The 18,705-nt window shown below is 39.2% G+C and overlaps 1 pseudogene; it reads right to left on the bottom strand.

Moving 5' to 3' along the window:
• Window positions 1–1,781: 1,781 nt before the first annotated feature.
• LOC110555931 (kelch repeat and BTB domain-containing protein 3-like) lies at window positions 1,782–3,194 on the bottom strand (annotated as a pseudogene).
• Window positions 3,195–18,705: the final 15,511 nt, after the last annotated feature.

The raw sequence follows: 18,705 nt of genomic DNA, 5'->3' as shown, positions 1-18,705 counted from the left end.
CACTAGCTACTCTTCCAGAGGTCCTGAGTTCAATTTCCAGCAACCACATGGTGGCTCACAATAATCTATAATGAGATCTGATGCCCCCTTCTGGCAACAGGCATACATGCAGATAGATGAGGCATATACCTAAATAGATAGATAGCTCGATAAAATATTTAAAACAATAAAGGAAAACACTTAATTGTGGAGTGGCCCACACCTACTTCAACTAGATTATGCCTTCTAATAATGCTACTCCATGAAAGCCTGTGGAGCCCATTCAAACCACCACATTCCATTCCTGTCCCCCTAATGCAAAATTGCATTCAGTTCAACTTCAGAATTCTCCATCGTTTATCACAGTCTCAACAATGTTTAAAACTCCAAAGTTCAAAGTCTCTTCTGAGGTTTATGCAATCGCATAACTGTAATCCCCTGTAAAACTCAAAATGAAAAGTAGATCACATATACTTCTAAGATACAATGGCACAAGATATATATTACCATTCTAAAAGGGATGGAAGAGAGCATAGTGAGAAAATACTGGACCAAAGCAAGATCTAAAACCAGCTGGGCACACTCCAACCTCTACATCTCTATGTCTGATGTCAAAGCATTCTTCAAATCTTCAACTCCTTTCAGCTTTGTTGACTGCAACATGCTTCCGTTTTACGGGCTGGTTGTATTTCCTATGAGCAGCTCTCCTTGGAAGGTATCCCATGACTCTGGTATCTCCAACATCATGGGGTCTCCACAGCAGTCTAGACTTCACATTCACAGCTTCACACAATGGCCTCTCTAGTTCCTTCTAAGCAGAAACTCTGACATATGTCTGACCTCAGTGCCTTTCCTTAATTGTGGAGGAAGATTCCTTAGCCCCCTTTTGTATTCCTGACTCTAAAACCATAAGCATGTGGCTGAGGCTGCCAAGTTCTGCTTGCTGTAGCTGGAACATGACACCTCCCACATCCAATGCACACATGCTTGTTCAATTATATTTTCAACAACTTTCTGTTTCCAATGGTTTACTTCACTGCCTCAGCTTAGCCACCCTAGAACTTCCTCTGAAGACCAGGGTAGCCTTGAACTCAGAGATCCACCAGCCTCTGCTTTGCAAGTGTTGGTATTAAAGGTGTGTATCACTATGCCTAGCCTCAAGTGGAAGCTTAGCTGGGTGGTTTTTTTGTTTTTGTTTGTTTGTTTGTTTGTTTTTTTCCTGAGGCTACCACTCTCTTTATCCACTTAGCATCAGGTTTTTCTTTAATCTGTTTACACTAACTGCTGCTCCTTTTCTCTTCCAACTGTACCTTTTGTATTTTTCCTTGGTTAGCTTGCTTCTTTTCATTACAGAGTTTCATAAGAGTGGCCACTAACAGCCACACAAGACAGTCAATGCTAAATTGTTTGCGAATATCCTCTGTAAAAGATGTCAACCCGTAACTTTTCAATTTAGCCTCAGGCATATTTTTTTTAAACAAAAGCAGAAAACAACAACATTCTTCATCAAGATATCATAAGAATGATCTCTAGGCCACATATCAATATTCTACTCTGAAACCTCTTGAGCAGGGCTCCCACAATTCAAATCATCTGCACTACCGCTTTCTTCCGTTTTCTTACTAATATGACCCATAACTCACACCTAAAGTGTCCGATTGTTTTTTTTAATCCAAAGACCCGAAGTGTTCAATATTTCTCCAAAGAAAAGCATGGCCCAGCCTATCATATAAGTACCCCCATCTCCAGTACCAACTTCTGTCTTAGTTAAGGTATCTATTGCTGTGAGGAGACACTTTTTTCTTTTTCTTTTCTTTTTTAACAAGACTGATGCTTTTTATTAAAAAGTCACTGCAAGATTTGGACAGGAGGGAAACCTGAAGAAAGGATGACAACTGGAAGAACATTTTCACACTATCATCTGTTAGACTTTTTTTTTTTTTTTTTCTTTCTGGTATAGGCATGGTCAAGAAACGCCTTTACTGCTTTGGAGGACAACTTAGTAACAGTTAACACTTCCGTCATCTTTTTTTTTCAAGTTAACTTCAAACATAGCCCAGAAAAGGTCACTGCATGCCGCCAACACACAACGCTGAAGTGGAATTATTTCTTCTTTCGTAATTATTTTGAAATCATTAAAAACATTCTGTTCTCTAAAACTCTGCAGTTCACGTAAGATTTTTCTGTCTGATATCTTCTGATGTGAGGAAATTCTTTTACCCCTCAGGTGAGTTTCCATTCCATGAGCTTTGTTTATTTAAATCATGTGAATTATCCGTAGCGAATTCTACCTGTTGTTAGAACTGCAAGCCCAGTCTGTGAAGGCTCCACCTAGGCCCAGGCCGCAGAGCTCCGGCTGCGATTGGCTTGTGCAACTGGAGTTCTTCCTCCAGTGTGAGCGGCCTAAGGGTTCTCAGCCACCATAGTCTTATAAGGAACGCACTTACTTGGGGCTGGCTTATAATTCCCTTGTCATCATGGTGGGAAGCATGGCAGTATGCAGGCAGTTATGGTTCCTGAGAAGGAACGGAGAGTTCTACATTGGGATCTGAAGGAAGCAGGAAGAAAAAAAGAAACTGAGCCTGGCTTGGGCATCTGAGGCCTCAAAGCCTGCCTCTCTATGACACACTTCCTCCAGTAAAGCCACACCTACTCCAACAAAGCCACACTCCTAATAGTTTCACTCCCTTTCAGCCTAGGTAGGGCATTTTTATTCAAACCACCACAACACCTTTAATCTCAGCCCTCAGGAAGTAGACACAGGAGGCTCTCTGTGAGTTCAGTGCCAGCCTGCTCTACCTAACAAAAACCCCTATCAAACAAACAGAAGCGTAAAATAAATAAAGTTAGATCATTTAATACAGTTGACAGTGGTTTCATTTTAAGTCATTGGCTTACTAAGTTGTTTTTTGTTTTTTTTTTTTTTTCTGAAAATAACCAGAGAAAAAAAGCATTGTGAAGCATATTGTCAGACAAACTCTCATAGAGAAGGTAAGATATTTTCTTGTTTTGCAAGTAATTATTAACATCAAGGCTGGAAAGTTGTCTGGGCTGCTGAGAGTACTGGCCGTTCTTGCAGAGGATATGGATTTAGTTTCCAGCATCTATGTGATGACTTACATCTGCCCATAACCTCATTCCTGGGAGATTTGATGATCTCTTCTGGCCTCTGTGGGTATCAACCATATATCTACTTCACAAGTACCTACATCCATGATGGTACTCTCACTTACACACATAAATGTAAATATATCTTTTTTGAAAGTTCCTTGTGGTTCATTTTTTTTATTTCTTGGGTTTAAAAAATATACATATATATATATACACACACAAAGTATCTTTATCATATACTTCCCCCCATGATACTTCCCAGTTCCTAAATGTATCTAAAACAACAACAAAAAATCTTAACATTATCCTAGAGAATATAGAAGAGAAGGAAACCTAAAATAATGATGTGAACATTATTCAACAATTAAGGACAGGGGAATGAATGAAAATCTGAACAGAGACCCTAATTCTCAACCTTAGAGAGGCGTAACACCATAGGAAGAATAGCACCACCTTTGAAAATATAATATCATTTCCTGAATTTGATTCATGCAAAGTTCAACAGAGGTAGCATTCATTTTTATCAAAATTCCAAAGAAAAGGAAACAATGTAGAAAGTATTTCCATAAAAATTATAACTTCAAATTCTAGAAGCAGAGCTTGAAAAGCACATTCCTACTATTGGAATGTAGATGAGTAATTTTTATGACTTTCTTCTTGTTAACAAATGAAAAGGAATCTTGTCAACACTTGACATCTTCAAGTAGATGAAGATAACCATAAGCACAGGAATGAGCAGTTTCCTTTGATGTTCTCTGGCTAAGATGAGTAGCTGGTCTTTCCTTGTCTCTTGCTGCCCAGACAGGCCAGGCAATCTGATCCTAGCCATCATTTCACTTGTCCATCTGAAAAGAAAAATGGTTGGTGCAACAACAAAAACAAAAAGATGAAAATAAATTGATTAGACTGTTCACAGACACAGAAAGTCTTTGTGTGTTATGAGAACATTCTAGGCATGCTGTAGTGATAATTTCACAATTCTAGAACTATACAAAGCTACTGACTTATGCAATCTAAGTTGATTAGTATTATGATCTAGAGGTTATATATCAAAAATGATTTTAATTTTAATTAAAAGTCTGTGAACTGAATCTGGTATCACTATGACAAAATTAATAAGACCAGCCAATTAGTCAGGGTGATGGACCTTTCATCAATCCATTTCTAAACACAGATATTTTACCATATTGAAATTAATTTGACTTCAATTGGAAAATCAATTAATAGTGTCATCCTTAATTATTGCTTTACCATTCTTTCTGAAAATTTCAGTAGCAGTCCCAAATTTACAAAAAAAAAAAAAAAGTAAGACATGTTATGTTGAGTTACAAGTCAACAATATGATTTCTTCTGAACTTGTAATTAGTGGTACATATGAAACAGAGAAATAAACATTCTGATATTACATAACTAAATGCTTTCAATGCACATAAGTATTGTAGAAATAATCTGGAGAAGGAATAAAGGTATCTTTGGATCTAAAAGAACTAGCAATATGTTGTTTTTTTTAAACTTGAAATTTTATATAAAATCTTGTGACATTCATAAAGGTATAACAACCAGTTATTTTGTGGGAGACAGCTTTCTTTAAGGAATCTGTATACCTGTCAGGCTCTACTTGCTGTGTCTTCAAGGTTGCTGTGTTTATTTTAGCTCATTTCCCTTAATGCCCAGCAGGTAGTTCCAGTGACCACAAAAACTGCCACTTCCTCTTGATGCTTATGATTTTCTCTGTTGAAGAGTATTTCCCCTAGGACTCACTGTCTTAGTTAGTGTTTTATTTCTGTGAAGAAACACCATGACCACAGGGACTCTTATAAAGAAAAACATTTAACTGGGCCTGGCTTACAATCCAGAGGTTTACTTCCTTTTCAATATGGTGAGGGGCATGGTGGCTCATAGGCAGAAGTGGTACTGGAGAAGTGGTACTGTAGCTAAGAGTTCTACACCCAGAGCAGCAGGCAGCAAGAAAGAGTGAGATACTTGACCTGGCATAGCATCTGAGATCTCAGTGCCTACCCCTAGTGACACACTTCCTCCCACAAAGCCACACCTCCTAATGGTGCTACTTCCTATGGGCTTCTGGGCCATTTTCATTGTAACAATACCTACCATCAACCTGGTAGCACACTCTCTCTCTGAACTGCTCTAATTTGTATCCCTCCCCATTGAATTATTTTTCTTCTGTCTTTCTTAACTGGTGTCTAATGAACATTGTGGCACCAGGCTTACATGTGGCAGCTAAGGGAATACATTTTTAAAAACTTTAGTTTCAAGAATGAGGTAGTATCAACAAAGGTGGGGGCCAGGCATTGAGACACCAGGGGTGAGAGATGAGAAGGCAGAGAGAGAGAGGGAGGAGAGAAACAGATGCAGGGAGGTGGGGTGAGCATCACTGGGACAAGATGGTGACCTTCTACAGGGTAGGCTCCTGGGAGGATATGGAGGTGACTGTAGCTAGCAGTAGGGGATATGGAGATTGAAGTGGCAACCTCCTATAGCTGGTCAGGACTTCCAGGGAAGGTTGTGGGAGTGGGGACACCAACTCACCCACAAAACTTTCCACCCAAAATTTACTCTGCCTACAAGATGTACAGGGATAAAGACGAAACAGAGACTGAGGAAATGGCTAACCAATTATTACTGGCCTAATTTGAGGCCACCTCATGGGAGAGCGCCAACACCTGACACTATTATTGATACTCTGCTTTGCTTGCAAACATAACTGAGGCTAACATAACTGCCCTCTGAGAGGCTCCACTCAGCAGCAGATCAAAACAGATGCTGAGACACACAACCAAACATTAGGCAGAGCTTGGGGAGTCTTATGGAAGAGTTGGGAGAAGGAAAGAGAGATCTTGATGGTACAATAGAGCCAACTAACCTGGGCCCATGGGGGCTCACAGAGACTGAATCACCAACCATAGAGGAAGCATGGACTGGACTTAGGCCCCCTGCACATATGTGGCTATGGGCAGCTTGGTCTTCCTGAGGGAGCCCTAGAAGTTGGAGTTGGGCTGTTTCTGACATAGACTATGTTGCCTGCTTTTGGGTAATTTTCCTCTAGCTGGGGTGCCTTGTCTGCCTTCAGTGGAAGAGGATATACTTAGACCTGATGAGACTTGTTGGGCAGGATCCCTTTTTCTGAGGAAAAGTGGAAGAGAGAAAGGGAGATGATGGAGGGGTAGAACCTGGAGGGGAGGAGAGGAGGGAGGGGGCTTTGATCAGAATGTAAAGTGAATAAATTAATAAAGTAATGAGAAAGAACAAAAGAATGTGTAGTAACTTCACATGCATTGTCATATTTGAAATAAGACCATGCTTCCTACTGGATGACACTTAGAAATGTCTGCATCAGCAAGGGTGCTGCAGCAGTACCATCCCTGGAAGTTAAGGGATACCTCTATCCTCTGTGCCTGACTTCTTTACAGGCCTGTTGACTCTCTTTTAGGTTTTACTTGATCTCACAATGACTTTCTCTTCTACAGCAGTCCTCTACTGATTACCATTAGCTCCCTAGACAGGATGGAGTCCCATGTGACCCTGATCCCGTCCAACATCTGTAGACTAAATGTTTCATTTCATATTTGTGCAAGGTTTGTGCAGAGAAGCACAGCTGTTGTGAATTCATATGTACCGTAGCCATGCCTTTGACGAAGGACAGTATTTCACAGCCCTCTTCTGTATCTTTTATATCTTACATTTACTTTTCTACTGCCTCTTCTGCAATGTTCTTTGAGTTTTGGAGGTGATGCAGGTATCTAATTTAATGCATCTTGATGCTTCATGAGTCTCTGCATTAACCCTCCATTTCCTGCAGATAGAAGGTGTTTGATAAAAGCTGAGGACAGCATTAATCTATGGGCATAAATTTAAATATTTAAGAGGTAGTTTGATAATATGTCCCTGTAGCAAAATTCAATAGTAAGTTTATCCTTTTGCCCATGATCTCCCTAGCCATGGGCCTTATGATGGTTTGAATAAGTATGACTCTCATATGCTTATATATTTATTTGGTTAGTTATCAGGGAATGATACTATTTGAAAGGATTAGAAGGATTAGTAAGTGTCTTGTTAGAGTAGGTGTGGCCTTTTTGGAGGAAGTATGTCAGTAAGGGTGGGTTTTGAGGACTCAAATGCCCATACCAAACTCTATCTCTCTCCGTGTCTCTCTGTCTCTGTCTTTCTCTCTCTTTTTGTCTCTCTCTCTCTCTCATCCTCAGCCTGTAAATCAGGAGTTAGTTTCAGTTAATGCTCTAGTGCCATTGGTGTCATCATACTCCCTGTCACAATGATAATGAACTAAGCCTATAAAACTGTAAGTATATCCCCAATTAAGTGCTTTCTTTTATGAGGGTTGTCTTAGTTATAGTGTCTATTCACATCAACAGAACAGTGACTAAGACAAGGATTTTTTTAAGGCAAGGCTTTAGTGAGGTCCACAGTGCTGATCATTAACTCCTTCCTATGTTCTGGGCCTTCAATAACATACTGAAGTTTTTAAATTCATGTTGTCATGATTCTCCAAGAACTCAGACACATTTTTCCTTATTTTATATGTCTTATGTCTTTCCCAGATATTTTCCACAATCAATCTTATTTTCCAAGTCACACATTAATAATTGCTTTGTAGAAGTCCAAAAAGACACCCATTTTTATTTTAACTAAAGAGGACATCACAATTCTGGACATCATAGCATAGATCTCTTTTGTTTGAAACAAGATTCAAATAATTCCCTAATCACAACCACTCTTTTTCTACTACTGTCTCAATGGGAACTTCAAAAGCATCTTTGACAAGTTCCGGATGTGAGTATACAATATTCAAATGCTTGAACCAGATTCTCTAACATATAAAGTGCTACATGTGATGTAACATCTAAATATCTTAAGTGAAGTCCATATGTTACATTTAGAGCAGTCTCCCAAATCTAAAAGCTTGCCTTTAAGCATTACGATCCAAAATATAATATTTTAAAAAAGAAACATTATGAATTATCACAACAGTGGTTGTTTGAAGGGAGCTGATTTTGTTTTTCTAAAGATTCAAGTTTCAAATGAGTTTCTAGAAATGTGTTTCCTCATTTGTTTACCTCTGCACAAAATCTTCCCAAGAAATGAAATAGTAATGTTTATCCTATGCTGGTCAGAAATTAAGAATAACCTAGAAAAGACTATAAAAAATGAAAACTGGGACGTGAGAGATGGTTCAGCGGTTAAGAGCACCGACTGCTCTTCCAGAGGACCCAGGTTCAAATCCCAGCACCCACATGGTGGTTCACAGCTGTCTATAACTCCAAGATCTAACACTCTCACATAGACATACATGCAGGCAAACACCGATGCACACAAAAATAAAAATAAATAAATTTAAAAAAAAGAAAACTGAACTGTTTCCCTAAAATTAAAAAGGAAAAACAAATGAAATTCATTAATTTTAAAGTCTCCATCTTTTTGGTCCTGCACAAGATTATGTGGAGTAAGTTTTCACGGATGTACTGTGTGACAAACTTTTCCTGGAGAGTTGCAGCTCATGTACGCGCACACACACACACACACACACACACACACACGCATACACTTTTCTGCTCACTGTGAACAGGAAACTGTTAACAGATCAGAGTACAGATACCACTAAATTTGATTTGCTGAACAAATGAGCTTATTGGGGTTACAGGTATATGGGTGATGGGAAACTTACAGGAATAACACCAAAGCCTGCCTCCATATAGATGACAGCTCACTGAAGCTGAAAACCTGGGGCACAAAGCACAGCCTTCAGGCAGCTCCAGAGGTTGAAGAATGTTCTTTTCAGGTGGCTCAGTTTCTCTCAGCCTCTTTCTTGCAGCTTGGCTGGTCTCTGCTTCATCCTGGTTGTTGGGATTGTCTGAGACTCTTCTTTGGAGGTTGGCTTGTGTCCAATTAACTCTCAGCAGACCTTACTGTTTAAAAATACTTTTGAAGAGTGAGAAGCCTAGTGAATCTGTTCAGTTTCAGGGACTTCCTGGAGCTATTTTGAGTTGTTTACTTCCTATCTTAAGCAGCTTAGTGACAGATGGATTTCAGTATGGGAAGAAACTTTTTGTGCAATCTGAGGTGAATCAATGTGAATCTTGAAATTGCTTCATCAGATTATCAACTTTTAATTCTATGCTAGGCTAAGTTTAGAAAGCAGTTAGAACTTTCATTTTATTATATGAAGTTTAATTTTAATGAAAAGATAATTGTTGGAGGTTGTTCTGATGCTAGCCCTCAAGATCTGGTTAAATCTATCCTTATTGTATAAACCTGCCTAAGACATTATATCTGATTGGTTGATTAAACAGCCTGGACTTGGGCATGGCAGAATGGAACAGGCATGGCTAAGGTTCCCAGGCTTGGGACAGGAGACTCATGGGAGACAGATGGACAAGAATAGAGGAAGAAGGAAGACTCCGCCGTGGCTTACCTTGGAGAAGAATCCATGTGGGCTTGGAGGAATGACTCCAATAATGTCATGAAAAGGCCCAGATGAAGAATATAAGCAAGTATTTATAAGATTATGGATGGAAGGTAGTCCAGATAAGGAGAATTAAGGTGGATGGCATTGGATGAGGGCTGGGAGATGGATGGTGAAGTTATTCTGACATGCTAGGTAGGAATACCTGCCTGGTCCAAGGTAAATAAGATAATCATAAAATCTAAAAAGTGTCTGTGTGTTATTATTTGTGATAGCAGATTAGGTGATAATCTTACGGCTAAAAATAAACATTATGTAGCCCAACACTCATTTTTTATTTACAACAACAGTTAATTGAAACAAATATATTTCAATTTGCTTTACTAGTGCAAATTCTATTGTATTTTAAAATTACCTTTTGGGAGAAGTGTGTGTTCATAATCTGTCAGTAAATGTCTAGTTGATCATAAGGCTATGAGTGAAGGATAAAAAATATTCACAAACTATGGAGAGTAGTTTTATTAATATAGTAAATCTACAGTAGTAATGGTGCTTTATTTTGCATATATGAGATAATAGGATTTTGACTGTGTGTGGTCACATGATAGTGTTTCTTTTTCACACAGTTCTCATCCTCATTTTATTAATATTTAATTTTCTCTGTTCAAATTTTACTCCTTTTTCACTCCCACTTGTTTATTCTTTCTTTTGTTCTGTGAAAATAAGAATTCTAGTCAGATAAGAATTGTGTAGAAAACCCTAAAAGAAAGAAAAAATTTAATCATATGGAGTATGTTATACACAAATACTAGTTGAAGAGAATTGGGAAGAGACCACTTTTTTCTGGCCATTCCATTTCTTTTTATTCATATTGCAATGAAAAGTGTTATATTCATTTCGCTCTTGTGGATTATCCTTTACCTTTGGCTAATTCATAATATAAGTAAAATAACGTCTCGCATTTCGCTTTGTTCTATATGTACTTGTGTTGTACATGTGAGAACTTGTATTGAAGTGTGTGTGGTTAGCAACAAAAGAGGCTTGGATCAGGGTAGATGAAAGGGATGTAACTTAAAAGTAAGTTATGACATGTGAAAGCAATGTTTGTGGAAATGACACGATGAATCAACTGCTGAGGATACTAATAAAGCAATTCCTAAAGAGCTTCCTTATTAATGTAGGCACTGGGGATTTTAGTGATGCGAATTGTGGAATATGCTTCACTAACAAATTTCAAAGTCTTTGAAAAACAAAAGTCAGGTTTAGGAACTTACTGACAGTACTTGTCCAAGCCCCTTTTGATGACCTTCTCCAGTTTGATCTGGAATAATTCAGACCCACTCACTATTGTGAGTATCCAAAGGGCTGTTTGTTCTCTTTTCTCTGGCATGTCATCACTTTTCTGGGTTCATTAGAAAGACAAATATGTTTTATACCTGTGAATTATGGTTAATTGAGCAGGTATTTAAAGCACTAAGGGAATTTGTTCCTCCTCAAAGGAAAAATGGCACAAGCAGTAACTTACACCTACAGTAGGTACAGATTATTATTATATTTTGTGGTAGGCAGTTATTCAAAGCTTTACATGTGTTTCTGTCTGGTTCAGAGAGTTTAATTTTTATTCATTATTCTATTTCAGCTGGCATAACTAATCTAATATTACTTGGATAAATTAGCTTTAGGTCGCACAATATAAGAAAGTCTATTTCATGGTTAGCATAGACATTATTGCGTCTTTATTGAGGCTTTTTTTTTAAACTATAAATTCTTATCAGACTGTCAGTTCGCCTTCATTTGCTTACTTTACCATAAGCTCTTCACATTTTATATTGTTCTGTAGTGTCTTCGCATTAAGGTGTATTGTATATGATAACACATTTTAAGTTGAGCATTTTTCTCAAACTATTCAGGAATCCAGCTTTTGTTTTGTTTTCTTTTGCTTGTGTGTGCACACACATGGACATGGGCATGTGAAGGCCAGCTGTTGGATTTGGTTGTCTTCTCTTAGGGCTAGCGGCCTTAGAGTTTGAGACTGGCTGTCTCACTGAACCAGGTGCTTCCTGATTGGCTAGCTAGACACGTCCTATTCTAGATTTCTCTACTTGCCAGTAGATAAATTTATGTAGCGGGTATTGTGTCTTAGTTATGGCTCCTATGACTGCAATGAAACACCATGACTGTAAAGGAAGTTGGGGAGGAAAGGGTTTATCTGGCTTAGACTTCCACATTGCTGTTCATCACCAGAGTAAGTTAGAACAGGAGCTCAAGCAGGGCAGGGATATAAAAGCAGGAGGTGATGCAGAGGCCATGGAGGAGTGCTGCTTACTGGCTTGCTCCCCATGACCTGCTGAGCCTGCTTTCTTACAGAACTCAGGACTACCAGCCCAAGGATAGCACCACCCACAATGGGCTGGGCCCTACAACACTGACAACTAATTGTGAGAATGCCCTACAGCTGGATCTCTCAGCTGAGGCTCCTTCCTCTGTGATGACTCTAGCTTAGGCCAAGTTGTCACACAAAACTAGCCAGTACATGCTCCTATTCTCAAGGATTTTGTTTTGTTTTGGTTTTATTTTGAATGCTGAGACTCTGAACTAAAGTGCTCATGCTTCTGCAAGCACTTTATTGACCAAACCAACTCTCCAGCCCCCTCTGACTTGGTATAGGTATGCAATGTAAAGTTTCTCAGTGTGTAACATAATATTTTCCTATGATAGTATCTTGCTCTGGATTTGTATTTGGGATATATCTTGATGATGAAAGTGAGGTACTAATATTACACTGAGAGGATATAAAACTCACCTTTTATGATTCCACACCCTAATGTACCCATGAAATAACACAGCTCTAGAAAATAGGACCAATTCCTTATACTTATTTTTTTTCATATATGCATTATATATGCAGCAGACATGGTTGATAATCTCGATAAAACCTTACCTGGCAATGCAAATAAAATCAAGGTATGCAGTTTAGACAACTTTATTTGTCTGACTCTGAAGCCCTTCCGCTGCAAAATAAAAGATTCAGGTAACATGGATAACAAAAGCTCCCAAATATCAGTAACAGCAATAAACAGTAATCTTTTACTGCTCTATTGCTTGTTTATTCACAGTGTGCCATAAATTGTAAGTGTGTGAAATATCTCAATGAAACAAGATTTCATGGATTGAAATTTATATGGAATATTTGTGGAGTGTGTGTGTGTGTGTGTTTATACATGTGTATCTGTCACACCATTCATTAGTCAACAAGTAAATATGTAAGTTGTCAAATTGTTAAAAGTAGTGCAGGAATGAAGACAAAAAATGATGAGTGGTGATAAAGAGAGGTTTTTAGAAAAAGACACCAAAGTGAAGCTACATTTGAAAAGAGACTTGAAACAAATAAGTTACTTGTCTAATAATTAGGTTTTAGAAAGGATTACTAGAAAGAGCAAAGGCATGCAAAAGAGTCTGTTATGGTGATATAATATAGGCATTCTGAAATCACGGATACAGCCCGAATATGGTGCAATCAGAAAGTTAATAAGGCCTGCAGGATTTTGTACAACACATTGGAATTTCAGATTCAAGGTCACATTGTCTCTTGAAAAGTTGGAGATGTTGGAGAATCATCTAACTTGTGAAATAAGTAGAATGTTGTAAACAGAATACCATAAAGACTACACTAACAAAAATGACTTTCATAATTAGTCAACTCAGGTGTCATTTAAAATACTATATATGGTCTTATTTCTGAAGTCTTATGTAAGTAAGCCACAAGGACTTTGAGTCTTAGTTACTACTCCAAAAAGACAAAGATAATTTATTTTATTTTATTGCCTTTACTTTCTATTCAATTATGACAACACAGGAACCCCAAAAGTTTTAGAGACCCAAAGCCCAAGAAAATGGAAGATGTAAGGACTCTATGAAGAAATAGCCTTCAATCAGCAATTCAGAAACTACAGTGGAAACCCTTGCACAGCAAACTTTAGCTTCATTGTCACTGGCAAATGTCTTTGGTTTCTTGCTTACAACCAGCGACTAGGCAAAGAACAGATAAACTTCTGGAGCACATAAATAGGAGATGGCGTGTTTATTCAAAGCACCACTGAGATCATTAACCTGACAACTATTGATTCTTTCTGTGTATATTTGAACCCCAAACATGTAACTGTACCCTTCAATAACGAAACCAACAGCTCTGGGGTGAATGAGGTCCTAATGAATATGTTTCAAAATCCTTGAGATGTGCATTAAAGATTCAAAACCATTCCAGACCTTGTGAACTTTTGTTCCTTTAGATATTTTCTTAGTCCAGGTAGCTACATAAGAAAATATAAATGCATGTGTATGTGTATATGTGTGTAAATGTATATGATGGGATTGTTAATTATTGGCTGTAAGAATTATGTTAGTGGAAATACACTTGGTGATTTTTGTTTGTTTCTTACCAAACATGCTTTCTACAGTATTTATTTTTTTAATGTTTTAATTCCTGAGAATTATTAAATATTCAAAACAGATGCCCATATGCCAGTGGTAAGAGTAATATCCTATAAACAATATGGTGTCTCTCTTCTTTGTGAGTATGAAAGGATTTCTAAAAGAAAAATCCTTCTCTTCTTTCCGTATTCCTTTCATTCTTCTGGCAAAACCAACTCATTAAGCCTCTCTCAACTCCTGCAGTGGTGGATACAAACCCTGCCAAACAGTAAGCAAATCCTTTAGAAGCCTAAAATAATAAGAGTTTAGGGCACATAGTTCACAGATTTCTTTATGGGAGAAAGATCAAATTCAACTTAAATTACTTCTGTGTAAATAAATGTGCCACAACAGTGATTAAGAACCTTGAGCACAAGAACATGGCTAGACATGCAAAAAGATTATAAACTAGTTGCCTCTAGATTCAGCTACAAGCCTTTTAAAGTTTTTCCATAGTACAAGTTAAACTTTTAAGCAATTTTATTCTCGGCTTTTTACCCTTGTCATCCCAGTGGAATTACAGCTGTGATTTGTCAGACTTTATGATGTTTTTAATCGGGTCTGGATTGATTGTGCTAATTGTCCTCCTGAGAAATTCCAGCCTTTGATCATGGAATAGCAAAGTTTGCTTCTGTATAAATTATCTTTAAAATTTGTTCCATCCCACTCTTTCTACTTCTTACAGTTTTACTTATTAGTTTTCAATAGAATATTTGCCTAGTCATAATTTCGGGATATGTGATAAATATTCCTTTTAACAGTATGTAAACACGAATAGACCGCATTGAAGCTTATTGTAGAAGAATCAAATTCTGTTGCTCTTGGCTTCCTGTTGTTTCACGTTTATAGGGCACAAGCAGCCTCCAACTGGCTTGGTTTTGTTGCTGCTGTGGCTGCAGCCAACTACAACAGAGTTAAGATTCATGGCTTACAGTTGTGTCACAGTGGTGTGGATAAGTACTGTGATTTATTTTAGGGCCTCTGTTTCGTCCATTTCTGTCCATTCCGTTCATATCTTGCTATTTTCCAATGGCCGAGTTTTTAAATCTTCCATCATCAAGTTAACAAGCTTGGGTGCTTCTCAGTCCTGAAAGACCAATGTGCTTCATTTTAACATCTTGACAAGGTATCTGAGGATCTAACAAAAGGTAGATTGTGGTATAGATGGGAAAGGCATAGTCTGTGTGCATAGGAGTGCATAGTAGTGTCAGTCATCCGTGTACATGGCCATGCTAAATGAAGAAGCAGCTAGAGACGACGCTTGTAACCCAGCTCCTTGTATTCTGCACTGTGTGAACTAAGTCAGAATCTCCACAAAATTATAATTATCTCTTAATTCCCCAATGAATTCTGAGGAGTTGCCATTACGAACCTCTCAGAAGACAATTATGCTAGGCCTCTATCTGCAATTATAGGAGAGTATCATTAATAATGATAGGAGTTGCCTCTCTCCTATCTGGTGTGTCATTGGTTGGCCATTCCCTCAATTTCTGTTCTATCTTTACCCCTACACTTCTTGCAGGCAAGACAAATTTTGGATTTAAGATTTTTTTGTGTGGGTTGGTGTCCCCCTGCCTCCACTGGAAATCCCACCTGGCTATAGGAAGTGACTACGTCAGCTTCCTTAAGCCCAGCTACTAGAAGTCTCAGCTTGGATCACCCCACAGACTCTCAGGAGCCTCTCCTGTCCCAATAATCCCCCACACACATTGATTTCCATTCTCTCTCCCAGTCCTCCCTCTCATCCCCCACCCTCCCTCCACATAGCCTGATCCCCACCCCTGTCTGTTACACTCCCCATTCCCTCTCCAATCCAGTTTCTTCCCTCCATCTTTTTCAAATGTCTTTTATTTCCTGTTCTTAGTGAGATTTAGGATCTTCCCTTGGGCCATTCTTGGTTTATTTGGGTCTGTGGATTCTGGCTAAAGTCTGTGACTTTATGGCTAATGTCCATTTATAAGTGAGTACATACATGTTTGCCTTTTTGAGTCTGGGTTATCTCACTCAGGATGATCTTTTCTAGATTCACCCATTTACCTACTATTTGCAAAGTTTTGTTTGAGTTTATTTTCATTAATTTATTTTATTTTAATAATTGATAAAAGATAGGTCTAGAAATTATGACAAGACCATTACACTTTCCATTTGATTTCATCCTCACAAGGATACCATGATGGATTAATTTAACTCTGACTAAAATAGAAAAACCACATGCATGTAAACAAGTTATGAGGGTAGGTCTAGACTGTGGTTGGGTAAAAGGATGAGAGAGCATAGAAGAGGTGTTGAGAAAGGAGATGAATAGACAAAAGGAAAAATCACATTTGACCTGAAATAAGGAAGGAAGCTAAACTCAGGGGAGTGGGGCCGTGTCCCTGACCTGGGCCACATGGGAGAGCTGGTACTGGTAGCATGAGAAAGGGGACAGCCCATCCTGCCCCTTGCCTGGGCAAAGCCAAAGCTGGCCTTGGACACAAGCAGGAGAGCTGACAGGCTGACCAACTCAGCTACCACCCTAGTCCTGATGCAGGGCTTTGAGTTGGCCCACCCCAACATCTATCCCATCTATGAACTGCTGGAGCATGCAAAGGGGCTGGTCCTGCAGAACCAAAGCTGCAGGACCTCCATAATACAGGGCGACAACAGACTATCCGAGAGGAGGTTAGGTGAGGAGACAATATTGACGGCACAGCAGAAGCCATCGAGGCCTCAAACCAGACCAAGGACTCATTGACATTTGCAAGTGAAGCTGTTTGGGCTAAAGAGAAACTGTGTGACACGCCGTGACACGCCATGACACAATGGAACTTCTGAGGCTAGATGTTTTTTTCTTTTCTTTTTCTTTCTTTTAGTTTATTTAGCAGTGGAGGTTGCAAGAGTAGAGGGAGGATATGGAGGGATGAGGAGATGAGCGAAACTGGGATGCATGCTGTGAAATTCACAAAAAATCAATAGAAAGTTTTAAAGAAAAGAAAGGAGGCCGCTGGTGTTGGTACACTGGAACAAGATGAGGGTAGAAAAAGATAAGGGAAATAAATAGTGAAAACATTTTTTTTTTTAATCATAATAAAACCTAAATTATTTCCTTGGCAAGACCTATTTAAAATTAAGCAGTAATAATCTTATGGTGGTTGATGTCATCCTCTCTATTCTACCAATAACTGTAGACACTTGGAGAAGCTGATAAACCTGTCACAAGGCAGAATATTACTTGAAGCATCACTGTTCTGTCTGTGTAACAGACACAGAAACAGCTGACTGTGTAAATGCACTGACTCACCTGTGTAAGGGCTGTGACAGTCCTGTGTGACGACAGTAAGAGCAAGGGCAAGTCTGAGGTCAGACCTGTCCACTCCAGCCAAGTCACCTCACATCCGTGGGGTTCTAAGCACTGCCCTAGGGGAATGGACTCATGGAGTGAGCAGATCTGCACTGCTGACCCCTCATATGTCCTTCACAGTAGAGCTCACTACACCCACTGTGCAGGGGAGAGCGGCTTTGTGTTCCAAGTGCCCAGCTGACTGCTATGACCATGCTATGACCAGGGCATCATGTTTTCTTTTTTGCTCATTTAATACTTTCTTTTCTAACCTCTCATCTAAATCAATACTCTCTCTCTCTCTCTCTCTCTCTCTCTCTCTCTCTCTCTCTGTGTGTGTGTGTGTGTGTGTGTGTGTGTGTGTCAGGAGCAAGAAGGTAGATATATGTAGTTAGGATAATAAAAGATATATTTTATTATGCTGAGGGTCATTACATGAGGTTCACACTCTAAATTCCAAACTGCAGTCCTAAGCATGTCTCCCCAAGGCTGCTCACCTGTGTGATGTGTCTTACCTGAAGGTCAGGTCCAGCTTCTGACAGCAGTCTCTGATTCCAGGGCCAGGATCCTGGGGGGACACTGTCCAGCCACAGGGCAGGTCACAGTGACGTCTGCCCATATATGCAGAGCAGAGCATTGCTCATGGTCTCTGCTTACACGCTGTTCAGTGGGGTGTCCTAGGACTCTGTCCGCTTATCCTGAGTGAGTGATGTCACTGGGTTCTGGTTATCAGGTACAGTCATGGGGGTATTTTTACATGTCTAAAAGGCGTTTTTTCCCCCTATGCTCATTACATACTCTGTGTCTTCTTCTCTGGATAAGTGTGTGTGGAGGTCAGAACTGGGCTTTCACTCTTTGTTTTATTCCTTTGCGATAGAGGGGAATTCTTAACTTCAGCTTGGCTGAAGGTCAGAACTTACAAATATACAGGGATCCTCCTGTGTCTACCCCTCACAGAGCTGGGGTGACAAACATGCACAACAATATCCCTGGTATCTACACTCTGAGGACACTGGAATCTACACTGAAATCCTGACGCATGTGAAGCAGGCATTCATACTCACTAAGCCATCTCTCTCTCCAGCCCCACTCATAATGTTTACCTCACCAGTCTTTTTAGAATAGCAGGAAGAGCCATAAGCATTTTTTTATTCTTTTCTAATACAATATATACATCCACTGCAACTTCCCCTCTCTCCACTCCTCTCAGTTCCCCTCTTTTTTCTTTTTTAACAGCTGAGTAATACTCCAGCCTATAAATGTACCGCATTTTCTTTATCAGAGAGGCCTCGACTGGTTGTTGATTGGAGCAGATACAGAGACCCAGCCCAGAACCAAACATTAGGTGGAGATCAGGGAACCCCAACTCCCCTCTTCCCCAGATTCA

Source organism: Meriones unguiculatus, chromosome 21 (assembly GCF_030254825.1).
Source record: "Meriones unguiculatus strain TT.TT164.6M chromosome 21, Bangor_MerUng_6.1, whole genome shotgun sequence".
Classification (NCBI taxonomy): Eukaryota; Metazoa; Chordata; class Mammalia; order Rodentia; family Muridae; genus Meriones; species Meriones unguiculatus.
The sequence above is the reverse complement of the archived record's forward strand: the minus strand, read 5'-3'. Positions and strand labels throughout refer to the sequence as shown.